This window comes from Gorilla gorilla, chromosome 5, assembly GCF_029281585.2.
Source record: "Gorilla gorilla gorilla isolate KB3781 chromosome 5, NHGRI_mGorGor1-v2.1_pri, whole genome shotgun sequence".
NCBI classification, from domain to species: Eukaryota; Metazoa; Chordata; class Mammalia; order Primates; family Hominidae; genus Gorilla; species Gorilla gorilla.
In genome coordinates this window covers 45,847,363-45,852,023 of record NC_073229.2, presented here as the reverse complement: position 1 = coordinate 45,852,023, position 4,661 = coordinate 45,847,363, and the positions used below count along the sequence as shown (strand labels likewise).

At 50.3% G+C, this 4,661-nt stretch overlaps 1 pseudogene; it reads left to right on the top strand.

The window, feature by feature from the left end:
- Positions 1-447: 447 nt before the first annotated feature.
- LOC101137362 (protein Tob2-like) lies at positions 448-1,515 on the top strand (annotated as a pseudogene).
- The last annotated feature ends 3,146 nt before the right edge of the window (positions 1,516-4,661 follow it).

The following is a 4,661-nucleotide window of genomic DNA, read 5'->3' as shown; positions in this document are numbered from 1 at the left end:
AATTCCCGTGTCAAAGAATATGCACATTTAAAAAATGTATAGACTTCGGGCCGGGGCGCGGGAAGGTGCGGGTCGTCGGCGGAGAGAAGCCAGCAGCTCGAGAGACGCAGGGCCAGGAGGACAGGACCGTCCCGCGGTCACAGCCCGGTCCTTCTTCCGCTCCCCCCGCCCCCCCCCTCCCACGGGCCACCCTCCGGTCCGTTCTCCCCGCCCGGTCGCCGCCCGCCAGCCCTTCGTCCCCCAGCCGCCCAACCTCCTAAGCGTTGAAGGAATTATTTTTGGGAGTCATGACCATAGCTGCCTGCTTCCCCCAACCCTCGACGACGAAAAGGACTTCGGCCCCCGGCCGGGCGGCTCCGGGGGAAAAAAGAGAGAGCGACCTCCGCCCCGCGCTCAGGGCCACTCTAGAGGGAGAAGCTGCCCCGAGGCTGGCAGAGCGCCCAGCCGCGGAGGAGACCGGAAGCCTTCTGGAGCCCAAGGCTGTGCACGTCCCCTGTGCTGATTCTCTGCCTAGGAAAGGACCATGCAGCTGGAGATCAAAGTAGCCCTGAACTTCATCATCTTCTACTTGTACAACAAGCTTCTCTGGCGCCTCTGAAAAAGAAATAAGAAGCCCACTGGTACCCTGACAAACCACTGAAGGGCTCTGGCTTCCACACCGAGGAGATGGTGGACCCCGTTGGGGAGCTGGCCGCCAAGCGAAGTGGCCTGACAGTGGAAGATGTGCGGGCCAATGTGCCTGAGGAGCTGAGCATATGGATTGACCCCTTCGGGGTGTCCTACCAGATTGGTGAGAAGGGAGCAGTGAAAGTGCTGTACCTGGATGACAGTGACGGCTGCGGGGCCCCGGAGCTGGACATGAAGATCAAGAGCAGTTTCACTCCTGACGACCAGATGCTCTTTCTCCTCGGAAGCCAGGACAGCTCCTTGTCCAACTCCCGGTCGCTATGCTTTGCCCATCACCCAGCCCCACCTTCATCCTCTGCCTCGCCCAGCCCATCACCTTCACCGTGGACTCCTTTGCTGCCACCAAATTAGGCTCCACTAAGATGAAGAAGAGGGGTGGGGCAACAAGTGGTAGGGGTGCAGCCAGTGGTGAAGCAGGTGGCCAGCAGCCAGTACAGCAGCCTCCATGGCCCGCTTCAACACCAACAGCTTGTTGAAACACAGGAGTCTTTCTCTGCCTGTGCATTCATTGAACTTCATCCCGGCCAACCGGCCCCTCAATCCCAGCTCTCGCCCCAAGGCCACGTACAGTCTCAAGTACAACAGTGGTGGCTTGCCCAGTTTCTTCCTTGATGGGGCCAATGGCCAGGGTAGTGGCACCCGAGCCCTCTTTGGAGGCAGTGGGACTGTCACCTGCAACGCCAGCAGCTTCTACATGGTCTAGGTATTTGGAGGTGGTGCCACCGCCTCTTCCTGGAGAAGGCACCCTTCATGGAAGACCTCAGCTACAACCTGAACACCATGCAATATCCTAGTCAACCGTTCCAGTCCGTGGTGCTGGCCAACTGACCGTCTACCTGCCCTGGGGCCAGGAGCACCCAAGACCACAGAAAAGAGAAAGAAAAGGAAAGGCCAAAAAAAAAAAAAAAAAAAAAGAGGAAAAGAAAAATGTACAAAAAGATTTTCGATTTTCTCACTCTCACTTCTAGAAAAAAAGATCTAGTGCAGGCACGGAATGGGAGGGGCTTCCAAAGCACCAAAATGTGTTTAACCCCCCTACCACTTACAATTCGCCCATCGGCCTGTAATTTGGTTGGTTTGGGTTTTATATTTCTTTTTTCTTTCTTTCTTTTTTTAACATGTAGTTCTTTATATAACATCTTTAATTGGTGGCTTCCTTTGCTAAGAATGGGCCAGAAATGAATTTCTGCTCCCTGTTCCTCCCTTCCTCTTCACACTCCTGGTTTAGGATTGGTGTGTTCAAGCTCACAGGGAGGAAAGAGCTGCAGCTGGAGCCTGACCCTCCCTGGAACAGGGAGAGGCTGACCTGTGTCACTGCCTCTGTCGCCCAGCTATTCTCACACTCAAAGCCATCCAAACTTGGCAGGCCTTCTCAGGCCCTGTGACCGAAATACACCTGACTCCAGCCCCCACTCCCTTTCAGGCTGGGCCACAGGGAGCTGCCAGTTGGCCACTTGACACCCACCCCCACCACACCCTAGAGCTGATGTCTGTGACTACAGGAAGGTTAGCACTTTATCTAGTTGAATTCCTGTCATCTCTGTCCTGAGGCCCCGCCTCACCATTCCCTCAAGGCCAGACCATCATCAAGGCCCTGGCCACCCAGCCACTGATGCATATGGCCTTTTCTTTCTCTCATGCAGCCTCTTCTCCCTGGGGCAGAGGTAGTGGGGAGGGAGGTGGTGTGTGTGTGTGTGTGTGTGTGTGTGTGTGTGTGTGTGTGGTTTGCTGTCCAGTTTTAAAGGATTCCAAGCCATGTGAAACTTCCTCACTAGATGTGATTCTGGGTTGCGGCAAGTGCTTATTAATGAGTGAGGCTGAGGAATGGGCTGGGGGTATTAGCAGTCCTTTTGCAGTGTGCGTGGTGGGGTCACACCACTATGGCTAAGCCTAAGACACTCCCAGAGAGAAGTACTGCAGAAGGAACTGGTTTCCGGACTGCAGAGGGATCTGCATTTTTGTTTTTGACCACCCCCACCAAAAAAATAGGTTAGCTCTGAAGGGCAAAGGGAATACCCAAGCCTCTGATGCCTATGAGAAGTCCCTGGACTTCGACCCTTCTGATGTGTGATGTTAGCCCCGTGGGGAGCTGCTCACCTGAGCACCTTTGGGGGTGAGAAGGGAGCAGGGAGGTAGGGTGGGATATTGGAGTCAGCATCTGTAGTGGGCAGCCCTGAGCCTGGAATAGATACTTTTTGGTCTTTTGGTTGTAGATGTTATTTGAGTACCTTTATGCCCCTGGCTGATTGAGAGCTTCTCAGTACTTCCTGCCATCCCCCTCACTGCCCTGACCCAACCCCACTGGACCTTAATACAGTGAGGGGTAGTATCCTGGACAGGGACTCTGCACTCTCAGCTGTTTGGATCACAGAAGAGTGTTTGCCCCTCTGCCTTTGCCAGAAGAGGGTTTGTTTCTCCAACCCTAGAAGGCCAGGCAGACGTGAACAGGAGCCAGGGGAGCAGGGTAATGAACTTTTTTCCTTTGGCAAGTGGGGCACTTGGCATCAGGGTCCCATCACCAGAAAGCACCAAAGCCCCTGCCGCCACACCCACTCCATCCTCCCCAGGGGCCTCAAGTGGGCAACTGCCGTGGCTGTGGGTCCAGCCCAGGCAGGCACTGCCAGCCTCCTCTCCCTGCAGTAGGCACTAGTTCTACTTCCCCCAGCAGGCAATGCCCTGGTTTCTCAGCCCAGCACTATCTGTTCCCCCAGACTTCTCAGGGGCCAGCCCAGTTTGGGCCACTCTCTCCCTCATCCACGGCTCTCACATAGGTGATAGGCCCAGCAGATAGCTTCTCTCTGGGAAAGTTTGGGTGCTGCCTTACATCCCCTTCTAGCCCTCCTATCATCCACACACACGGGCATCCACCCACATCTAGGTCAGCTTGTTTCTCACCACATGTAGGGAGAGAGGGGTGACCAATCTCTTCATGTCTTTTGAAATATGAGGAAAAATGTGTGTTCAGGAGCATGACTTCAGTGCTGGGCTCTAGGGCCCAGTTCAGTCTGTCTTGTCTCAAATGTAGGCATTTTTGCTTCAATTTTATTTTTTTAAGAAAACAAAAACAGAAACCTGCACTAATTTACCTGGTTTCACACTTGATCTTAGCCAAAAGGCCGAGAAGCGATAATTTACCTGGTTTCATAGGAAAACTTTTGAAAATTTTTTTACATTTTTTGATGTCCATTTGTATTGAATAATTTGCTATACTTGTAAAATGTAAGACGTATATATAATAGATGTATATTTCTAACATAATAAACATAATTTTTTTATTTTCAAGATTTTTCCTTAAAAAGATGAGAGAAACATTTTTTTTTCAGGAAAAACAAACTTTAAAAAAGAATAAAATCTTTACTCCCCTTTCCCCATCCTGTCTCTATCTATCCCTCTTTTCCAGGAACAAATCAGAAGGTGGGTTATCTTGTAAAGAATGTAAACTGTTAGTCTGGAATGATGTCTTTTCCTCACTGCAGTGAGCTATAGATCCTCTAGTTTTCTCTCTAGGGATGGGAAGGGGGCATTGAGGCAAGCCCGGAGAGGAGCCAGGGGAGCAGGGTCATGAGCTTTTTTCTTTAGTGAAGGAAGAATGCAATCAAGGGGTTTGTATTCAGAATGTTGTGCAATATTTTGGAATGGGACATTGGTATGTTTAGAGATTTTTAGTTTAAAAACAAAACAAAAGGATTTATGAAATCTGTAGAGTTTCTACTGTTCCAGATTTTTTTAAGTTCATATGGAAACCATGATATAATTTTTTAAAATGTATACATACTGCTAAATTGCCCCCAAAGTAGTTATAAAAATTTACAGCTCTCTAACAATACCTGACAGTTATTTCCCCTCCCACCTTCACCAAAGTTTTTGATCTTTGACAGTCTGATGGGTAAAAAATGGTATATTATTGTGGTATTAATGAACATTTTTTTAAAAACTAGCTCTGGCGAGTTTATTAAAGGAAATTTTTGCATGGT